General features: G+C 41.1%; 1 long non-coding RNA gene across 1 annotated transcript; it reads left to right on the top strand.

The window, feature by feature from the left end:
- The first annotated feature begins 463 nt into the window (after positions 1-463).
- LOC113903615 lies at positions 464-23,795 on the top strand. The gene is made up of 3 exons (XR_003514207.1): positions 464-688; positions 928-1,184; positions 23,471-23,795. It is a non-coding gene; the product is annotated as an uncharacterized LOC113903615 (long non-coding RNA).
- Positions 23,796-24,102: the final 307 nt, after the last annotated feature.

Raw genomic sequence — 24,102 nt, 5'->3', positions numbered from 1 at the left:
AAGCACAGTGCTGCATACAGCCAAAACACATTGTAATCAAAATGATGAAAATTAAATATAAACAAAGAATACTAAAAGCAGCAAGTGAAAAGCGCAACAAATAACATACAAGGGAACTCCCATAAGGCTATCGGTTGATTTTTCAGCAGAAACTCTGCAGACCAAAAGGGAATGGCAATGTAAAGTGATGAAAGGGAAAAAAATCTACAACCAAAAATACTCATATTTTTTTTAACCTGTGGAACTCGGAAGCTTGAAAGTAGACTTATGTGTAGAACTCATCATTCTTTATCTGTACACTATTTGTATGAATTTTAGCCACTGGATCCTAGTGGTAAGACGCAATTCCAAAGTAGCCCACTAGATGGAAGACAATAACTACTTTCTCCCCACCCCATCCCAAATAAATGAAAGGGTGGGAAAACTAAGCACTGTGGCTTCACACATTTCTGTTTGTCTTCTAACCTCTTATAAGAAAACACAGACTTTTATAGCGACATCTATCTGCATTGCGCTGAAAAAGTGAGAGAAGGATTTTCAGACTAGTGAGACCTAAGTACACTTTTTCCCCCTGAAGCTTTTGGTTTGACTTTGTTTGGTTTTGCCCAGGAAGGACACAGTGGAGGGAACAAATAATGAGCGTGGTCTGGATAACAGTTTGAAGAGAGAGACCATTGATTACAATACAGTATGTATTGACTGACTGGTTGATATCTGCATGGCAGGGTTGGGGGAGTTCGGTGGGAAGGGCACGATGGGAATCTACAGATGGAAGCCGTGGTCACAATGAATAACAGTGAGACTGTTCCCTAAAGTCACAGAGCAAAATCATCCAAGGCTCTGTGCCACCGTCTCAGCCCTGACGCCCCAGTGGTGAGAAACTCCGAGTTGCTTAAGGGAGGCATTTACTTTCCCTTCCTCCTCCAGGATAGAACTGCACTTCATCAACTTAGCGGAAAGCAGCTGACAGTGGACTTCACACCTAACTCGAATAAGGAATTGCTATGAAAAGTGACCCAGCGAGGATAACTGCCCTGCGCGGTTCGATGAGGTCACGGCAGGCAGGAGGGTAAGGACTCCAAGACCCGCAGCAGCAGCATCGGGGGCCCAGGACCCGGACCCGGACCGGGATGCGCCCCGGAAGCCAGCGGCTCCTGGCGGTAGCGAGGAGTGGTTAAGTGCAGGTAACGAAAAGGTTAAGTGTTTTCCTCGTCGCAGCTCACCTTCCACTGCGGAGGAGCTGCCAGGCCAACCGCAGGCTCCAGCTGCGCTCACGTGACTTCTCCTCCCAGTTTTCCAACGGGAAGCACGCGCAGATCTGTGTAGTGTTATTACCATATATAGAGAGAAACTGCTAGGCGAAAAACCCCGGAGAAGCCTGAGTCAGTTGCCTTAAGTAGGAGTGACCGGCCCGGGGAGGGGGTGGTTAAGAGGAAACCTGCCCTGCAGCACACATCATTACTAACGGTGTCAGGTCTGCTGATGATTCAGAAGACAGATCAGAAAAGGGAAGTGCTGCAAATGGGCATCTAACTGCAGGAAAGGTTATTAAACAGCTATTAAAAATTCTGGAGAACTAATGAAAGACAGACTTTTCTCAACCTTGATTTTTAAAGATGATAAGTTCTAACCTTCTCCCTACGTGTACTTGTTTTTTTTATTTAAACAAAACAAAAAATATTCTAAATAGAAATAGTCCAGTGGATGATCTAAGACAAAATCTCTGTGACTGAAGCATTGCTGCCGGTTAAAAAATAATGCAAGTTACACATGAGGTATCCTTACTGACCAGAAATGATTATGGATGTGTAACTGCTTTGATGTTGTGACATAATTGTTACTGGCAGACTGAAAAATAGACCCACCAAGAATTTTGACCAGAATGGTATCAAAGGGAGGTCAGGGACTTTTGGATGAAGGTCTGGAAAAGAATTGCAAGCTTTTACATCTATTCCTAGCGTTTCCATCTTGCCAGTGTGTGCATAGTTCAAACTACCTCAGTTTTCCACTCATAAAATGGTCATAGCATCTATCTCTACATAGTTTTTAGTACTCTATTAAATTTTTCTGAGATTATGTCCATAATGCTTTCTGAACCTCTTGAAAGCAATAGAGTCTCACTTTTAAAAACTTTCCTGTCACAGCGTATTATCTGATCATCAACATATAGTTTTTAATATAGTTTTGTTGATGATCAGACAATAATAAATAATGCCTGTAACTTGGGAAATTTAAACATGACTAAATAACCAGAGTGAGCCTATAGGCTTATTCTTGGATTCCATAAAAGTGGCCTCCAAAAGGGCAGAGTATTCTGTGCAAGTCAACTAGGAAAACCACTCTATAATGTTGCTAAGATTAAGCAACGTGACAGAGGAAACCAAATAACTACCCACTGAGAGTCTCCTTGTGTAAAGTAATAATTCTGCAGATTTCCAAATGTATCCCCCAAAACAATACTTTCCCACTAAATTGACTGTCATTTCTTTAATAGAAGGCAACATTCTCATCCTGGAAAAATCAAGCAGTAGAGAAATGCAAAAAAGAAAAATGTGAATATCCCCTACAGCCTTACACTCCCCAGAGACCAGAGAGATCAAAACTATCCTGCCTGACCTCTTTCTAAAGATAAGCATGTACACATACACATGCACACACGTGGATGTGATCATAATATAGATAATGCTCTACAAGGGACTTCCTTCACTTGATTCATTTTATATAACTTTACACATTAATATGTATACATCAACCCCATTGTTACTACTGGCTGCAGCCATTGACTGATATAACTGTTTATCAGTTCTTCCATCTCTCATGAAGCCTTAGGGTTCCCCTCAGTGATGTTTTCAGATTACAGAAAATGTTGCCGTGAACATCTTTAAATTCTTATATATCCATGATCAAGAATTTCCCCTAATGGTAAATTATAATAAGAGGGATTTCTGTTCAAAGTCAGGAGACTTTAAAAATGCTGTAGTTTCATTTCCCTTTCCTCAAAAGCACTCACATGCCCACTGTGGACTTACAAAATATTCACAAAATGAAAGCTGAGAGTTATGTTTTATTCAGTGGGAATTTTTAGGACTTCAACCCTGGGAGCATCTCAAGTAAGCCTGAGATAACTGTTCTGAGGAGGTGAGGGGAGGAGTCAGGTTATATAGAAGTAAGTTTTGCAACAAAGGGCAGGTAATTGGAACATCATAAGATTATTGTTAATTAAAGAAAACCAGATATCCCAAGTTATGAAAGATGCAAGAGTTGGGCCTCACTGAAATAAATCACTCCTTTATATACACCTCAGCTCTCTGGGGCCCGCATCCTGTGCTTTCGCAACCCTGAGCTTCCTCAGGGCTCATGTAGGGAGTGGCTGCAGTCTGATGGCTGCTGGACTGCAGGTACTCTTCTCCTTCCTGGGTGCCCTTGGGCTCACTGGCTCACTAAGCATGGTGGCTGCAATAGCTGATGGCTGTGACATCCTTTGTTTACTCCTATGGCAGGAAATATTCCATTTCTCACCGCCTACTGAATTGTATGAGGGTCTGCCGGGGACCAGCCCCGGCTGAACCAGGGTATTCGAAGGAGAGACGGCGTAGGCGAAGATCAGGAAACAACTGCTTAATTAAACGTTAATTAAGGATATAAAGAGTAATAGAATGAGGATAGCTCAGTGAAGAAATTCAGTGGAGAAAAGAGGCTGAATAATTCAGCCAGAAGGTAAGAGAAAGAACGACATGGTGAGACCAAGTTTCGGTGAACAAGGCCCGCACTTTATTTTTCAAAGTAGTTTTTATACCTTAAGTTATGCACAGAGGATAATGGGGGAAGGGGTAGAGTCTTGCAGCAAACCAGGCTTTCTTCCTGCAAACTTATCATATGCAAAAGCTTAGGTGATTTGCATCATCTTCTGGCCCGGAGGCCTGTTAACATTTTAAGACCTTTTCTTCAGAAAACTTATTTTTCTCTAAAGGTGATTGGTCAGGAGCCACCCTCCAAAAGCATTAGATAAAGTTGCATTCCTACAGAGCAAAGGTGTGGTGGGCTACAACAAGAAAAAGAATTAACTCAAGGGTCCCAGGTTACAAACATTAAAGCTACTACTTACACCAATTATATTAATCAATACACTGCCAGGGACACAGCAGGTAAGGGATATGGAAACTTAGCAGCAAACATTGGCCCAACAAGTGAAAAATCCCTTCACCAATACAATTTCTAATCAATCTTTTAACCACTCAAAAGAATCTGTGTTTAGACAGTTTAGAACATCTCCTGCCTCTCACAGTTGGGAGGCTCTGAACAATCACATGTGGCCGGAAAAACCTATTCAGGCAGGCTAGAGGATTTCCAAAGGAGTTTGTAGGTTAAACACTGTCACACCCAGGAATTATTAACTGGAGCTGTAAGCTAACTTTTTTCAGAGAGGTAGTGGGGGACAGCCCCCCGTAAAGTCAGAGGTGTAGGTGAAAGCACAAAGCAGAAAGTAGGCAGACTCTGGTTTTGGGGGTATATGCTCGAGAATTTCCAGGGGGACTCCTGAAGCTCGATCCCGCCTTTGCGTATGCCGAGCCTCCTTCCTCATGACCTTTGTCATGGGCGGAGTTCCTCACGCTGGCTACCGGCAGTGATAGAATTTCCAGTTGAGCTATTCCAGATCCTGAAAAATGCTGCACTCAATATGCAATATGCACTCAATATGCAATATGCCGGCTCCCGGCATCTCCCCCTTTTTTATTTCTTAAAACAGCCAGATGCAGCTCAGTCGCGAGCTTTTGAATGTTCTGCCGAAGAATCCTGACAATACAAGGAAGAATGATTATGAGAAGCACAACTAGAACTAAAGATATTAGACAGAATGTTTTTTCCAGAAGTAAAGTTAGAGAAGGTGTGAAATAAGTCATTAGCTGCTCCAGCGGTGGTAAAATCCAGTCGAGAGTGTTCCAGGGTCTGTATTTGATTATGAAATTTTCCTAAGTCCAGGCCAATGTCAGAGCTGTTCCAAACACCTGAGATACGATTTTTGATTTTTTCCCATTCATAATTTGTCTCGTTTACCTTTAAAGATGTCACGCATATCCACCGTTAATCAGCGTGGCAAGACAGAGCCATTTTCACTTTTAAAGCCTGTAACTCAGTCCCAATATGCATTATTGCCTCTTCTAAGGCGTCTACTCTCATCTCCAATTTTCTATCTATAACTTCCTGTGTTGCTAGAGTTAAAGAAACATTTTTAGACATGGTATCAACATATTGGGCAGTATGCACTTGTTGAGTCAATGATATTGCTGCCGCAGTAACAGAAGTAATTGCTGCTATTAAAGCTGATATTCCTAAAATAAGTAAAGCCCACAAATCGTCGTGATCACATTAAATCTTGTAGTTGTTGTAACATAGCAAGACTATAGTTATATCAATAAGTGGTTACATCATAAGATAAGGTGGACATTGTAACACTACCAAAGAGCAAACATTATATTGAGGGTTTAAACAAAATGAGAGCATGCATTGTTCACAAGTCACTACATTGGGTCCACCAGTGAAAGTCACATGTACATTAAGTTTTCCAGAACCATTGGTAAAGAGAAAAACATAAGGAGAGGGTAGACAAGCCAAAACAGAATAAGTAGAATTATTTTCTGGTTGGAGTTCGCGCTGCAGCAGCCCCATCGGTCATGCCAGGATCTCAATGTTTATATTGCCTCCCCTTCTGGCGGGCTTCTCTTTTGTGATCGAAGCAATGGGGGAACTGGATGTCTGGGGGTCTGCAACATGGCGAATCAACCTGTCTTGGATCTAAATTGGAGAATCTGCATCCTGTGGAAAAATACAAGCACATCCTCGACCGCTAGTTAATAATGGGTCAGGACCCTTCCATTGTCCTGAGAGGAGGTCCTTCCATTTGACTAATGGTTTTGCATTTAATTGCTCCAGGCATCAATGACGAAGCGTTGCAGTAGTTCCAGCCAGATCAGTATTTAGAATATTTATTACGAAAAGAGCATGTTGCAAGATTTGATGGGGAGAACTATACTTAAACTCCCCTTCTTTTAGTTTTTGAATTTGGATTTTTAATGTTTGATGCGCTCTTTCAACAATGGTCTGTCCCTGGGGATTATAAGGGATGACAGTATTGTGTTTAATTTGAAACTTTATACAAAATTCTTGAAAAGACTTAGACGCAGGAGCATTGTCAGTTTTCAGAGCTTTTAGCAGGCTCAAATATGAAAAACAAGTAAAGAGATGTTGTATTACATCTTTAATTGCTTCCCCTGTATGAGCAGTTGCAATAATAACATGAGAAAAGGTGTCTACAGTTAAAGAACAAAGGACAGTTTTCCAAATGAAGAGACATGAGTTACATCTATTTGCCAGAGTACGTTAGGTTTGAGACCGCGAGTATTAACTCCCATAGGTAGACTATTATAAACAGTGGGGCAATATAAGCAAGAACACACAATCTCTTGAGCAGCCTCTCTGGGAATTTGGAATTGATATCTTAAGGCAGTAGCATATTGACGATAAAGTAAGTGAGAGGCTCTGGCGCACTCAATATGCAATATGCACTCAATATGCAATATGCCGGCTCCCGGCAAGGGTCTATTTTCTGTTGCTGCTGTATTTGCAGCTCAAGCCATTCTTGTTAAGATATGTTGGAAGTCTTACCAGTTTAAGCATCATGGTACTGTATCAAAGACCCCTCCAAAGAATATCAGCTGATCCAGCCAATCAGTTTCTGTTCCCCTGGTTTTCAACAGCAGGCAGACAACAACAGTGCCCACTTTACTATTAGTTCCATGGGTACCTTAACGTGGCACTCTGGAAAACCTCTCCCCAGAGTGTGGCTTAGACATGACCTGTGGGAGATGCCTTCACTCCCCATTGCCCAAGTCTGAATGGTGAGATTTCCACTTTCCCACAGACCTCAGCTTGCATGCTAGAGTCTGCAGGGCCTCCTCGGACCCAGGAAAAAGAAAAGGTGGATGAAGTGATGTCTGCCATTAGTTCATATCTCTTAGACAACTCTCCTGGAGGGGAGGCCAGGAAGTGCGTGGTGGAAGGCAAATCCCACGAGGGAACACTGCAAAAAGACCCCCTCCCCTATGATTTTTTCCTCCCTCTCTTTCTTTTTTTTAAATTGAGGTATATTGACATATGGGCTTCCCTGGTGGCTCAGCAGTAAATGATCTGCCTGCAATGCAGGAGACTTGCAGGAAATGTGGGTTCAATCCCTGGTCAGGATGATGCCCTGGAGGAGGGCATGGCTACACCCATTCCAGTATTCTTGCCTGGAGAATTCCATGAACAGAGCCTTGCGGGCTACAGTCCATGGGATCACAAACAGTCGGACACAACTGAGCGACTAAACAACAATGTTGACATGTAAGATTGTACTAATTTTAGGTGTACAACGTAATTTAATATTTGTATTGTGAAGAGACCAGTTAACATCCATCACCACACAGTTATAATTTTTTTTCTAAAGATGAGAACTTCTAAGATTTACTGTTTATCCTCCTCTCTTGATTTATCCTTTGTTATACCAGTTTTTATAATCTTTTTTCTTTATTGACCAGGCAGTTCTACATATTAGTTTAGTTCTACTGGTGGTCACTATTATATTTTACCAAAGACATGTGAGTCCACATTTCTCTCTCAGACTCTAACAGCAATTATAGCAATGTTCTGGACTTTCTACCCCAATGGGAACCCTTTGCAGGTCTTTATTTTTTCTTCCTGCCCTTCTTCTTTCCTTTCCCCAGGCTTTACTGAATAATCTGTCCAATTTTCCAGACACTGTAATAATTATTTTCTTACAATATGACTTATTTTTTAAGATTACTTTTAATTGCATCACACTTCATTTCTTAGAATTTATTTAGATTTTACTCTAAATTTTATTGGATTTTTACTACTTAGTGTCCTTTCTTATATATCTTTTCCTTTCTTGTAATCCTTACTCTGATTCAGATTTTATTTAACTAAAATATCTTCACAAGTAATTATTCAAAAAAAGTACATGACTGGTATATTATTACATTCTGATTTTCTGAATATAATTCATAGTTACCATTCTTTTCCTTTTCCTACCATTCATTCTTTCCATTTTCTTTTCCTCTAATAAAACCTCACACACTTCATGGTTCTTGATATTAGAAATGGGCTTTGAAAAATAATGCTGTCATTATTTGATGAACATTTTCAATTTTCAAGATTCAGCAGGTACTTTCTCTAGCTTTGAAGAATTGTTTTATATTATTTCATTGATTTTTGTCCTGCTTCTGTTTTTGCATTTAGAACTCTGATTATTCTTAGATTGGACTACTAAATCTGTTCTCCAAGGTATTTTTCTTTTCTCACAATCTTTCTTGTGTGTATACTCCATCAATGTAATCCAGATTTGGGGTTGTCATATTATTCACTGTCATTATCTAGATTTTTTTTTTTTTGGCAATTATAGTTTTAAATTTTTGTCAAAGAACTGTTTATTTTCAGAGCATTTATTTTGGTGAAAACCTGGTTTGTTGGTTGGTTGGCTGGTTTAGTGGATTCAATATAGTCTCAAATCTCATTGTGAATATGAACTAGGAGTTTTTCCCTGATTCCCCTGGATCTTGTTTCATGGAGGTCCCTTTGTTCTGAATGGTCATCTTGGTGCTCCCCTTCTGACCAGAAGATTCTACCTCTGTAGTTAGTGATGTTGCTGTCTAGCTGATTTACTTGTATTAGCAGGTACATAGATCTGGCTCTGGGGTCTCCTGGGAGGAAATGATCGGAGCCTTGACCAAAAGGAGTGAGTGAGCCGCTTCTTAGGCAGGCTGGTGATGAGGGAGGGCATAGTGCAAGTGGCTTCCTTTCAGGTATGCCAGAGGAAAGCACCCTGGCATGCTGAGCCCGCTCCACAGGCAGGCAGCAATGGGGCCAACCGGGATTGGAGCTATTCCTCTGGCCAACTGAAGGAATTTGGGCCAGCGAGAAGATGCCTTCAAACACAGATCTGACTGTGGAGTCCAAGGGTTTCCCTGAGGAGAGGGAGCAAGACCTCATGGGCTTTCTTATAACCTGACTCCCCTCACTGTATAGCCTCTGTAGGAATTTTCTGTTGCATGACAAATGACCACAAAGTTAACGGCTTAAAATAACACATGTGTATTATGTCATAGTTTGCATGGGTCAGGAGTCCAGGCATGTCCTCTGATCAGGCTCCACCAGGCCACCATCTCATCCCACATGAGGCTCTAGATTCTCTCTCAAGCTCATTAAGTGTTTGGCAGAATTCGGTTTCTTGCAGCCAGATGACCAGGTCCCCGGTTTTCTTGCTGGGAACTGTGCTCCGTTCCTAAGGTCACTTGATGTCTCCTGCTGCATGGCCCCCAAGGCAGGCCACAAAGCAACTCTCTGCAGCTTTCCAGGCCCCTTCAGGCAAGTGTAGGGTGTTCAGACTGCCATGTCATGGCTTAGGACGTAAAGAGCGTTCTATGACTGGGTAGAGGTTGGCCTGAGGTCCCTGAGATGCAAAAGTGATTATTAGGGATGACATGTTTCAATCTGTTTAAGAAGAACACAGTCTCTAGGAAAGGAATTTTAAGACAGAGAGGGCAGTTTAGGTAATAATACTAATAGCATGATCCAGACCAAAATCCAATGCCACAGAAGAACAATGAGTTTCTAGAAATAAAATTATCTTGAGGATGCTCTGTGAAAGACACTGTGGAGAGAATGAGAAGAAGCCAGGGAGGAAATATCTCACAAGACATGTCCGATAAAGGATGTTTACCCAAAATATAGAAAAAAACTGTTAAAACTCAACAATAAGAAAATTAACAACCAGATTTAAAAATGAGCAAAATGAGATGCCAACACACACCTATTAGAATGACCAAAATCCAGAACACTGATCCCACCAAATGCTCACAAGGAGCATTTGAACCCTCATTCATTGCTGGTGGGAATGCAAAATGGTGCAGCCACTTTAGAAGACCATTTGGCAGTTTCTTACAAAACTAAACATACTCTTACCAGGTAATCCAGGAATCACATTCTGGTATTTATGCAAATAAGTTGAAAACTTATGTCCACATACCCCACCCTCCCAAAAAAAGTGACCTCTCAAGCCATGAAAGACATGGAGGAAACCCAAACATAAAGAGCTAGTTAGAAAAGGCTACATGCTGTATGATTCCAATTATACGACATTCCGGGAAAGGCAAAACTATGGAGACATAAAAACACTGGTTGCAAGTGAATAGGAGAGAGGGGATGATGAATAGGCAGCCACAGAGGAATTTTTAGGGCAGTGAAACTATTCTGTACGACACCACTATAGGGAGACTCTGTACTTTCTGCTCAGTTTTGTTGCAACCTGAAACTTCGGTTGATCTAAAAAACAAAGTCTATGTAAACATCATGAGGAACATGGGTTTCTAAAGGATCTGTAAAGACTGGCTTGAACATATGCGTAGCTGATGTTTAGTGTTTCTTCCAGCCCAGTCGCTCTGGCTGGCACAAAGCCTGTGCCCGGGAGCGATGGCTGTGTGGCTCTATTCACTGAAGACGCAGCCTGAGCACAGAGCAAACCCAGCTAGGCTCCTTCTCCCTAGGACTTCAATGGGGATGAGGACAGAGCAGTATTGTGTGGAGTAGACTAGCCACATCTGTTGCCTGAGGGTGACAGATATGCAACAAAACTCCCTTTGGCAGTGAGAAACAATGGCAAAGTTAATTCTTCAGATGTGAGTATTGTGCTCTCTTGGGAATAAGAATCAGACAGATGACCCTTTGAGTGACACTAAAGTCTAAGGGGGCTTCCCAGGTAGGCAGTGGTAAAGAATTTGCCTGCCAATGCAAGAGACATTGTGTTTGATAGGAGACAGGAGACTTGGATTTGATCCCTGGGTCAGGAAGATTGCCTGGAGGAGGAAATGGTAACCCATTCCAGTATCCTTGCCTGGAAAATTCCATGGAGAGCCTGGTGGGCTACAGTCCATGGGTTCACAAAGAGTTGGACACAACTGAGCACACACACACACAAAGTTCAAGAAGGATACTTAGGTGTGTCATGGGGGTGATGAAATAGAACACTGGAGGGAGAGTTAGACACTGATCTCCTAGATAATTTTGGAACTGGAGGGTTTCCATTCATTTTGGAAAAATAGAATAATGTAACATCTACTCACAGATGATTGTATAATTTATTTTTTCCAAATACTTTGACTTTGTTTTATGTCCTTAAGTTTCCATCTGTATATTTGGAACTCAACGAGTATAGTGTGTGCAGGAGAAGGATTTGGGAAGCAATCCATCCATCTTAGAGTCAAAACTAAAAATAGTTCAGTTAACTTTGTATCCAGATAACTTTTTAAAAGAGAAAACACTAGATTGAAATCACAGCATATTTGACAAACAACATAATCCATGCGCCTCTGCTTTCTTAGTGGATTGAGATCCCCTGGGAATCCACAACAGGATGTGGCGAGGAAATCCTACAGCAGCTACTTAGATGGAGTCTCTGAGTTGCTGCTTTGGTTTCGCTTTAATGTTCCTGGATTCTCAGGCTCATTCGTTTCCTTTCTTCTTTGGCTTCTTACTTGGCTATAAACTGGTCAAACCACACCCATTAGAAAAACTAGTATCAAAAAGAGAAAGAAGAAAGGTGGAAGAAAGGAAGGGAGAGAGAGAGAGGAAGAGAGAAGAAGGAAGAAAGGGAGGGAGGAAGGCAGAGTGGGGGGTGGGGAGGAAATAACCAGCGCTGATCATAATGTGGGGAAATTGGGACCTTTGTGCATTGCTGAAGCGAGTGTGAAATGGTGCCATGCTACAAAAACCAGCATGGCAGTTCCTCACAAAATTAAACAAAATTACCATATGATCCAGCAATGCCACTTCTGGGTATCCACCCAAAGAATTGAAAGCAAGCACTGGAAAAAGATATTGGGTACACCCAATATCGTAGCAGCATTATTCATAAGAGCCAAAAGATGGAAACACCCCAGTGTCCACCGATGGATGAACGAGTAATGTCGTCTACACATACAATGCATACAGTGGAGGATTATGCAGCCCTAAGAGGCATGAGCTGCTGACACACACTTATTACATGGATGAACCTTGAAGACAATATGCTAAGTGAAATAAGCCAGGCACACAGGGGCAAATATCGCGTCTTTCCACTTACAGGAGGTACTCAGAGTAACAGTTAAATTCATAGAGACAGAAAATAGAATGGTAGTTTCCAAGGCCTGGAAGGAGGGGACAATGGGAGTTCGTGTTTAATGGGTAGAGGGTTTCTGTTTGAGAAGAAGCATAAGTTCTGGTGGTGGGTAGCAGTGGTGTATTTACCTAATGCCACTGAGCTGTATACTTATAAATAGTTAAAATGGTAAATTTTATGTCACGCATATTTTGCCACAATAAAAATTATTCAGAAAACGAAAAACCATTGGGCCGTGGGAATGGAAACATGGCTTTCAGAGCCAGGTGGCTGCACTGTTCCTGTACAACACTTAGCTCTGTGGTCACCCTCCCTTCTGAGACCTGTAAGTCTGTGTTCATTCATTCACTTATTCATTTTTGTTCACTAATGTTTAATGTTTATTAAGCACATACTGTGTGTTCAGTTTACTCTGAAACTATAGAATAGTTCAAAAACCCTTGATTGCAGTTCAGATGCATCAAAATCATCAACATATGGCAATAATCAAAATTGCTTGCTTTCCTCACTGCACATTTTTCACATTCAGATATAGATTTGATTCTGAAATCAGAGTATCACAAAATATCAAAGCTGGGAGAAAAATGACCTAGCCTAGTAAATTATTTAGCAGAGTAATATTTTTTCAAATAAAATGCTACAGGGATCACTAATATAACAAAATAAAATATTAAAACTGGTACATAGCCTTCTCGGACTGTCAGTTTTTTACTGTTGGGTCAAAAACACGACATCGATGGTGGCAGACTTAAGCATATTCAAAAACTCCTGACTCCCAAGGTTGTTCACCAGAGCTTTTAGGCAGCCACGGGGCACAGGTCAATATCCCATATTGAATTTACCCCTTCATCCTACAGATTTAATTGATCAACCACAAAACACGTTACAATTTTTTGTTGTGATTTTTAAAGAACAGTTCTAAGGTACACCTGAAAATTGAAATAATTTGTTCTTTGACTCAGTTTTGTTTTTTTAATCTGTAAAGCAATTGAAGATTAGAAAAGTCTGCATGGCCATGAGGGTGGTTTTTGATAAATGTGGTAGAGTACAGAGTGTGGACTTGGAGCCCAAAAATCTAGGTTCTGGTTCTAGTTCTGCTAGTGTGAGACGTGGCAAGAATCAGGTCACCTCCCTGATCCTGATGCTGTGTTATTTCTGAAAGTAAGGATAATAATGCCCAAGGCACCTAGTTTCTGAGGTTACCATGTACACGTGAGTTAAGCTTATAGTTTGGAGTATGTTTTTGCCATAGTATAAGAAAATGATAATAATGATCCCCCAAAACGGAGTTCTTTTAAGTTTAAATAAGATGGTGTGTACATTTAACTCTGTATATTAATAAACATTAGAAGTTTGTTAGTCTAAATATTTTTAATTTATAAAAATGAAACATTACTTGTTTTAAAAAAAAAAGCCAAAAAAAAAAAAAGCCAAGTAGAGTCTGTAAACAAGTTTTGAAGTCTACCTCTGTCATTGGGTAGGAATTTCTAGAGATTAAAAATAGCAGTTAATTTCCCCTTCCCAGTAAGGAAATGTAATTTATTGGTCCCTCAAATGTATGATCACTCTACTCAGAGTTCAGATTGCCCAGTTCTTTCTCTTAATCAAATTTACATTTGGAATGCAAGATTTTAAAACATTAAACTTATTTTTCTATTAAAACAATTTTATTCATTTAAAATTTTAAGCTACATGCCTTTAAAAAATTTTTAAATATATTTATTTATTTGGCTGCACCGGGTCTTGGCTGTAGATGTGGGATCTCTTTTTCGTTATGGCATGCAAGATCTAGTTCCCTGACCAGTGACCAAACCCAAGCCCCCTGAACTGAGAGTTTTAGCCATTGGACCACTAGGGAAGTCCCTTAAGCAACATACTTTGATAAGGCTATTCCTCTTCTGGAATGAATAGAAGCACAAAACAGGTAATAAGGATTTCTGTTTCAGACTGATGCCTTTGATAATTATCAAAACACCTAAAACAGGATGTACCTATATAAGATGTGAAATTTTCTTGCTCTGTCAGAAGTATTTCTTAAACGGTGCTTTTTAATCAGCATTTTTTTTTTTTTCCCCAAAGAAATCAATGCTCTAGGGCAGGGACTGGCAAACAAGCCAAGGCCTGCAAACCAAATATATCCCAATTCCTGTTTTGGAAAATGAAATTTCACTGGAACACAGCCATGCTCATTTGTTTACATATTGTCCAAGGCTGCTTTTGCATCATGACTGCAGTTGAATCATCGCTGCAGAGACTATATGGTTTTCAGAGCCAAAAATATTTCCTATTAGATCCTTTGTGGAAAAAAACTGCCCACCCTTGTTTTAGGGACTAGGTAGAGGAAAAAAGAAAAAGATGGTCCCCCCAGCCCTTTTTTTTTTTTGCCTCAATGTTTCCATCAGGAGGTTCTAAAATATAAATACTCCACACTGAGTTGAAAAACAGCGTTCTATCTAACGCTAATGAAAGCCTGACATTGAAAGATCTCCTTTGGTCCGTGTGCCTCATGGTTGCACTCTGGGAAGTGAGTTCCCTTCCTTCCTCTGTCTGTGGAAGCAAAGACCGGGTTGCTGGGTCCAGACTCCCGAGGCAATAAGATTTTTTAAAGGGCAGACAACAGTGATACATAAACAACAAATAACAAAATGATGCAGATGCTTTGCACACGTTTTTGGTTGGGAGTGTGGACCACTTTGACCCTAGTGACACACTGACTGCTGCTGCTTTGGAACCTCAGGTTCGGGGACAACAGAGAGTGGTCGGTGGCCTCGCAGAGGCACCTTTCCTGTGGTCCCCACTCTGCAGTCCTGGGGCTCTCCCCATCCTTTTGTAGGTGAAATGTTTCCTGTGCCGGCCACAGCCTTAAACCCTGGGTATAGCCAAGCCTGATGCTTGTCCCACTCGATTCAAACCTCCTCGCTACGAAAGGCAATCCATTGCGCTTTTGCTTAAGTGCTTTGAGTTGGTTTTCAGTTTACTCATCATCACAGCAGTTCTTCGTCTGAATAGTCTCTGCAGCTCTAACATGCTAGGATTTTCTAAAATTTTTTATTGGAGTAGAGTTGATTTACAAAATGTTGTCTTAGTTTCTGCAGTACAGCACAGTGAATCAACTTTATTAATACATATATATGTATCCATTCTTTTAAAAATTCTTTTCCTATATAGGTCATTACAGAGTATGGGCTAGAGTTCCCCTGTGCTATACACCTTACAAAGTAAACATAATAAACGCACAAATCAGCTGTATTCCCATTCCTACAATTCAGAAATAAGTGAGAGAGAATTCTTCTGCCTCTCTCTCAACCAACAAGTATTAATATGCTTTTAGCTAATGGCACCCCACTCCAGTACTCCTGCCTGGAAAATCCCATGGACGGAGGAGCCTGGTAGTCTACAGTCCATGGGGTGGCTAAGAGTCGAATACGACTGAGCGACTTCACTTTCATGCATTGGAGAAGGAAATGGCAACCCACTCCAGTGTTCTTGCCTGGAGAATCCCAGGGACAGGGGAGCCTAGTGGGCTGCCGTCTATGGGGTCACACAGAGTCGGATATGACTGAAGTGACTTAGCAGCAGCAGCAGCAGCTGCAAGTAAGAGAAAACCAAGGCTCAATTTTCATTTGCCTTAAACAATCAGAAATAATTGGCTTACCGAAGTCCAGATATAAAGTGACTTCTTAAGCAGGACAACTAATTAACAGTCAATCTTAAGTTACAGCAATAAGGAACTGCAACACAGACAAATTTAAGTGACTTCTTAAGCAGGACAATTAATTAACAGTCAGTCTCAAGTTACAGCAATAAAGGACTGGGACAAAGACAAATTGAATATTTCTTAAGTGCTGTTTTGAAGACTAAATGAAAATCACTCATCTGTATCTAAATATCTAAGTAGTGGAAATCAGTGAGTAAATTCAGCAAATTGGCCATATGGGGAATTGATTACAGTGGGTGGACATGGATGAATTGACTTTTGGCCACCAACTTACAGCGGATGATGCCACGTTTGAGGGACCAGCAGATCAACAGCCACCCTGTCCCCCATCTAGGCCTTCCTCTCTTCCTGCCTTCTCCTGGTGTCAGCTTGGCCCAGCCTCGCTGCCTGGTAATTGCCGTGGTGCAGGCGTCACCTGCAGACACACCAGTAGGTAGAAGCAGAACTTTGGTTTCCTGTGTCTCTTTTTAAGATGGAGGGAAACTTCCCAGAAGCTTCCTCCCCACCCAAACCACATCACTGGCCTGAAATGACCCATGCCTGTCCATGTCTCAGCCTACCACTTGCAAGGGGCATTCATGGAGACCACTGGTGACTGATTCTCCAGAGCAGGCCTGCCCACTGAAGCACACAGCTACGCAGAGGAGAGTAGAAACTTTGACAAAGCTGTGTTGTTAGAAAAGAGAAGGGAGATGGCCAGGGTAGGAGCCGACAGTTTCTGCTGCCTTGTCTTTGTGATTTAACATATATATATATATTTCCCCACAGCAGTAAATGATTTTGGAAATGTGATTTCAACCAAAAATATAATTGCATAAAAACATCAGAGTTTATTTAACAAGTTCCCTGTTGAATTAGGGCAATTCAAATCTTCACTATTGTTAATCACTCAGTGTTTTGTCCTAAGACTATCGTATTCATGTTTGTAAACACATTACCTTGAAAAATGCTATTTCTCTTACTGAAATAAGTATTACCATCGACAGGTGCCTTTAGTTTTTCTTTTTTTTTTTTTGTATATACTGCAATTTTATTTCAATCGCACAAACGAAGTTAGCGTGTAGGAAATTTAAATGGAACAGTATGGTAAAAATAGCAGAGAAACAAAAATTCTACAAAGGAAGTACACCTAGAGCATGAGGATTCAACATTCATTAGTGTTTCATCTTCAGTTCTGATTGACACTTGATGCTTGCAAATTCTGAAACAAACTTTGAGATCATGATGACTATTCTGAAGAGATTTCAGCACCAGCACTAAGGTTGTACATTCAGTTGGTTTGCAGTTGACTTGTTAGCCATTTACATAGTGTGTAGTACAGATTTGTCACAGGTCAGATCACAGTGTTAAAGGAAGGAAGTACCTTCCTGTAATTAGAAAGGATCCCCTAAACTGCACTCAGCTTAAGACATCCAATGTACAAGAGCACGAAAACCATCATAATAACGTGGCTCCAAGGAACATAGTTTTGATAAGGAAAATAACCTAAGCTTCTGTTTCCCGTTTTAATTACTGAAATCTCTAACAATGACATAACTGTCACACAGGACAGTAAATGTGTACAGTAATTCAATCAAACTTCTTGGAAAGAACACATTTAGCAGTCTGGGATAAAGCAGAACGACAGGAAATAAAATGTGATTCAACACTGGTTCTTTTTGTCATTTTACATAGACATGTTAATATTTAGACCAAGGCACAAAACGTTTAGTGCATAAACCAGTTTCTTCTTCAAGATCTAGCATTTTTAGCGTAGTCTTTTATCTTACTTTGGACCACTTATACCCAGTACTCTATCCTACTGTTTAACTTAATCAACAAAATCAAAAATGATTTCTGACCAGATTTATGGGGGACATAAACATTTATATCTCCAAAGTGTTTGCATAACCAAAAGTACGGTAATAAAGATGGGAATGCCTCCTATTTCTTTAAGAAAGTAGTACTTTATAAGCTTGCTGCATCTTTAATGTCTTTACTGGTGGATGACAATATCTGATAGAAAAAGAACCGCATATTAGAATTATGATAGCTCATCCATCACAGATTAATCTAAAAATGAAGTTTCTACAGAAACAAGAACTGTTTTAATACGGGGAAAAAAAAATTTCCTCATTCAAACCTCTTTGAAGTGGTGATGGCCGCAAACCTGCATTTAGAAAACTATGCTATCAACAAGCTCTGTCTTATGAAGGAAGATTAAGAAATCCAGAAAGCAGACAACAGTGGATTATTTCTTCAAAATTTTAGTAAAACTACAGATAATCAAAGATTTCAAAGCAAATATGGCACATAACAACTCAAGCATAAACCAAGATGGAGAGCCTGGAGAATTTTTGATTTCCTAGATTTCCAAAAAATGCTATCATTGTAACATACAGGATTGCTCCCCTATTTTAATCTCAGAAGTTTCAAAGAAAAGGGAGTGCATTGCACACACACACACACACACACACACACACACACACGTGAGTGCCCACACAAACACGCACACGTACATGGTGGTAAGTAGGGCATCTAGTTCCTTCTTCCTACCACCTAACTCTCTATTTATTTTTTTTATTTATCTCTATTTATTTATCTAGTTTTTCAAGAAAAAAAAAAAACATATGTACAATTTATATTATACATGCAGACTTTGGTAACCTTTACTACCAGTTCCTATGTTGACTCTCCCTCAAACTAGAAGAGCTCTTGGCCAATTTATTTTGACAAAATGTTTACTGACGATGTTGCCAAGCCCCATAAAATGAGTAAGACCTAATCTCTGTCTTTCCGAGCTTAGAATTCACTAGAGTTTTTCCCCAGTTAACCCTCAGCAGGTAGCGGTCTTTCGATGATCAGAACTGCCTGATTTATGTATGTATTTAATACTTCTTGAGCATCTGTTACTTGCCAGGTCCTGTCCTAGGACGGAGGAGTGTGATGCCCTCACGGAACTCGGTAGCATCCAGAGGCACTGAGGAAGTAGTCTAAGTGGACCTTTTGTAGTTGCTCCTCCCACCCATTGTTCTCAGGCCCTTTGCTCTCCGAAAGGAAACATCTGGCCTCCCTCTCTTTTTCTGAATACTTTTGAGGGAGGAGATTCATGTATATTTTCTCGATTCTGGCCTTGTCACTGATGTCATAGATAATGTAGCTTTCTCAACAAAGGGTTCAGCCAGAAATTTTAATTTGACAGACTTTGTTTCCTGATGCAGTCCACAGCAAACAAACAAGGCAGGAAGTGCTCACAATGAACTTGGCTGGTTGCTGCCAACCGCCCGGGAGAACTGGAATCCTGCTGACCCAGTGAGCTAACTGCATTCTCTCCTGGGACCCTGGACCTACTAGGGCAGTGAGAGGCCACAGAGCACTGGGCTCTGACTTGGCACTTCCGTTCAGTTTAGAATTTTTCAAGACAAAATTTCATGCTTAAACACAAATAGTTCTGCAGTTGCCCGGTGAACATGTCTTTGTTTGTTGTTTTAGTTTTACTGAAATATAGTTGACTTACAATGTTGTATTTAATTTCTGCTGTACAGCAAAGTGACTCAGTTATACACACACACATATATATAGGACGTTATTGTTAATTCATTCTATATATAATAGCTTGCATCTGCTAATCCCAAACTCATCTTTCTCTCTCCCATCCTCCCATCCTTGGCAACCCAAGTCTGTTCTCTATGTCTGTGAGCCTGTTTTTGCTTTGTAAATATGTTCATTTGTATTTTTTCTTAGATTCCACATATAAGTGATATCCCATGGTATTTGAACTTGGTTTTTAAAAAAGATATAAGCATTTCATTTTTACCAAAATAAAATAATAAGAATCTTTCTACCTTTTTGTGGTCCATCTAAACTGATGCAGTTAATAAATTCCTTTTTTGACTCAGGGACTTGATTCATAGACTGTTAAAGAGTTAGAAGGACTTTGGAAATGATCATGTCTAACGATGGGTGAGCCTGGCTGTCCACCCAAACAACATGGGGAGGTTTTAACAGTATAGTTTCCCAGGCCCCACATGGACCAAATGAGTTAGATTCTCAGGGCATCATCAGGTCCAGGTGCCAGAAACATTGGTCTAAACCTCAGGTTTCACAGATGAGGAATTATCCGCCAAAGATTGATGGAGTCATAAATCATGTCATCAGAATTGAGACTTTCTTTTTTTTTTTAAACTCAAACATCAACTTCTTTCTTTAGTTTATTACCCGAGCAAAGAGGCTACCCTTGAATCCTTCTAAGGAGATGGGGAGAGGTCAGTAAATGAACAGCAGGGGCAGAAAAAGCAGGCGAGCCAGGGGGGCTGCAGAGTCATCTGCGAGATGGCAAAAACCACAGGAGAGAGGACAAGGGCGAGCTGAGCGGCAAGGCGTTCCTGCTGCAGGAGCAAGCCTGCTCCCGGCGACACCCCTCCTTTCCTGCGCAGACTGGAGCCCGCTGGGAGGGGCTGAGGACTGCGGTGAGCGCTGCAGTGTCGGCCTGCAGAGCAGAGCCGCCCCACGCGGTGATGCGGGAGCAGGATCTGACTCAGGGTGAGGTAACGCTGACTCAGGGGCCGCGCTCTGCACACACAGCTCGCTGCCGGCGCTCCCCACCCCGCAGGCAGGGAAGAGCTAGAGGGTCAAGGTAGCAGACACACATCAGCTGAAGCCCAGGCTGCTCTTTTCTGCTCAATGCAGATAAATACAGCGAAAGTGGCATGATACAGCTTTTTAGTAGAAAGACAGCAAAGGTTGATTTTTTTTTTTAATGATATATATTTTAAAAGGAATATAATCCGCTGAGACTGAGTTCTCCATAAGATGCCTTTATTGAGAGGATCTGGTAGCTCAGCGGTAAAGAATCTGCCTGCAATGCGGGAGAGGCAGGTTCAATCCTTGGGTCGGGAAGATCCCCGGAGAAGGAAATGGCAACCCACTCCAGTATTCTTGCCTGGAGAATCCCATGGACACAGGAGCCTGGAGGACTACAGTCAATGGGGTCGCAAAAAAGCCTGACACAACTTAGTGACTAGAGCACCACCACCGTTTACTGAGGCCCTACTGTGCAGAAGGCAGTGTTCCAGGTGTTAGCTTCTGGAACTTACATTCTTAGAACTGAAATCATAAATGTCTTTCAGAAACAAATACATAAATGGTTTCTTTTCCTTGGAGTAACAGCTTCCTGGTGGCTTTTGTTTTTGTTTTTTGAGGTCTGCTTCTTTTCGTATTTAAGAGAGCAGCAATTTAATCAAATGAGAAGACCTAAAATAAAGATTGTGACATCCTAGCAAATACAAAGTATTAGGTTAATTTTGCTCTTTCGTAGCATGTTAGATGGAACTCCACAAAGCCACACATTATTATGAAAAGCAAAATTTTGTAAAGTCTGACCAAGGATCAAAATCCATAAACTATAACATAGTTTATATTATATTTGGATTATATAGTATAATCCACAAACTATAACTCCACATTTTTTTACTCTTGTGTCAACCTAAAAAGTACTGATATATAATTGTAACAATATCACCAATAGCTATAATTTATCGAACACTGTGTGCCAAACATTGTTCATTTAAAACACTTAATCTTTACCATAAGCTTTGGAGGCAGGTCTTTTTACAGACGTGATAACTGAAGCACAGAGAGGTTAAGAAACATGTGTAAGAGGGGCTTCCCTGGTGGTCCAGTGGCTAAGACTCTGCGCTGTCAATGCTGGGGGCGCGGGTTCCATCCCCGGTCAGGGAACTAGATCCCACATGCTGCAACTAAAGGTCCTGCATGCCTCAACTAAGACCGGGTGCAGTCAAATAAATAAATTAACATAAAAAAAAAGGAAACAGGTCTAAGATTACACCGTTCTTTTAACTTTTTATTTTGTATTGGAGTCTAACCGATTAACAGTGCTGTGATAGTTTCAGGTGGAGAGCCAAGGGACTCAGCCACACATATACATGTGTCCATTGTCCCCAAACTCCCCTCCCATCCAGGCTTCCAGATGACATTGAGCAGAGATCCCTGTGCCATACAGCAGGGATCTGTAACAGTTGGTTATCCATTTTAGATATAGCAGTGTACACATGTCGATCCCAAACTCACTTCTCTTCCCCCCATCCTCCCCCCCTCACCCCCAGCACCTAAAATGACATAGCACTTAAACCAAATTCAAAGCCAGTTAGTTTGATGCCCAAGCCCCCGTTATTCACAAACAAGCTTTGGTGCCTCCCCAGATATCCTCATGAATTGATTGTGCATTGTAAGTGGGAAGAGCAGAGCACAGTGGTTAAATGCCAGGGCTTTGATGTCAGGCACATCCTCTGCATCCTGGCTCTGCTGCTGCCTGGGCAAACAATGCCTGCCTCACTGAGTTGTCCTGGGAGCACAGGATAATTCGTGTTAAGCAGATAAATCAGTTCTTGGCTCTTGGCTCTCAGTTCATGCTGACCATAATAACTGTGGTCAAAAAGATGATGGTGGTGACTATACAGGAGCCAAAACCTTGGCTTTGGTATGTAATCTCCTTTTTGTAGTTCAGGCCTTCAAATTCTGAAGTTTGAGTTTGTGAATCTCTTAAAATTAATGACAAATTATCATCAGATTGTTGGTTTGTTTCTTTCTTAACTCATCACCACCATTATCAAATTGGGAGGTAGCAGAGTGTTATTGTAAAGAGCAGGAAATTTGAAGCCAGGAGAAGGTGTAAATCTTGATTCTGACACTTACATGATGTGAAAGTTTGGACTAATCATTAAATGTCTAAACCCATATTTCTCAAGCTGTTGAAGGAAAGGAACAATTTTTTCTTTCCCTTCCTCTCTTTTTCTTTCTTTCCTTCCTTCATCCCTACCTCTTTCCATCTCCCCTTTCTTCCTTCTTTCCTTCCTTCCTTTCTTTCTGGTTGTTTCAAATCTCTTATGGACCAATCCCTTTGCAAAATATGATAGAAATTGCTGCTGCTGCTGCTTAGTCACTTCAGTCATGTCTGACTCTGTGCGACCCCATAGACGGCAGCCCACCAGGCTCCCCTATCCCTGGGATTCTCCAGGCAAGAACACTGGAGTGGGTTGCTATTTCCTTCTCCAATGCATGAAAGTAAAAAGTGAAAGTGAAGTCACTTAGTCGTGTCCGACTCTTAGCAACTCCATGGACTGCAGCCTACCAGGCTCCTCCGTCCATGGGATTTTCCAGGCAAGAGTACTGACGTTGTTGCCATTGCCTTCTCTGAGAAATATCTAGCAATGTACAATTCTACAAACCTAAATGATCTCAATTTCTGTTCTAACCTCGCTGAGGAGATTAACAGATACAAACTACTTTAAGCTTTGATTTCATAATCTATAAAACTGGGACCCTACTACTTACTTCATGTGATTGTTATAAAAAATTAAGTGAAATAATGTGGATAAAATGCTTGCCTCAGGGGTAGGGGGCACTGAAGAATTGGGAGCCCTTAGGAGTGCCTATTCTTGGCCCACACCAGGAACAAGGACATGAGAAAGGGCTGTGAAAGGCATCTCAAGTATTCATAGCTGAGTCTCATATGAATCTATTTTTTCCCCTATCTCTCTGTGCAGCTGAGTTGTTCCTTGGGAGATATATTCCACAACTGCAGTGTTCTTGGTGATGTTTTAAAAAGGTAAGTGACCAGCCTGGGCTAATCCTTGAGTCAGGCCAAAGGCCTGTGCCCTCTGAACTCAGCCCACAGTTCCATCTTGCTCAATATAAGGATAACACTAGAACATCACTAGAGAGAAGCAGTGTGGACCTCACATGCGTGTCTGGAAGTGGGTGCATTATGGCCAGGATTTTGGTAGTGGCTCAGAAGTGAAAGAGCTCTGCTTGTAATGCCCAGTTAAATTAACCTGAGAAAACACTGTTAAATAACATATTTACTAACTGGATAATCACTCTGTTGGGTGCCGGGGACCAGCCCCGGCTGATCCAGGGTATTCGAAGGAGAGACGGCATAGGCGAAGATCAGGAAACAATTGCTTAATTAAATGTTAATTAAGGATATAAAGAGTAATAGAATGAGGATAGCTCAGTAGGAAAATTCAGTGAAGAAAAGAGGCTGAAATAAGGATAGCTCAGTGAGGAAATTCAGTGGAGAAAAGAGGCTGAATAATTCAGCCAGAAGGTAAGAGAAAGAGCGACATGGTGAGACCAAGTTTCGGTGAACAAGGCCCGCACTTTATTTTCCAAAGTA

Source organism: Bos indicus x Bos taurus, chromosome 13 (genome assembly GCF_003369695.1).
Source record: "Bos indicus x Bos taurus breed Angus x Brahman F1 hybrid chromosome 13, Bos_hybrid_MaternalHap_v2.0, whole genome shotgun sequence".
NCBI classification, from domain to species: Eukaryota; Metazoa; Chordata; class Mammalia; order Artiodactyla; family Bovidae; genus Bos; species Bos indicus x Bos taurus.
The sequence above is the reverse complement of the archived record's forward strand: the minus strand, read 5'-3'. Positions and strand labels throughout refer to the sequence as shown.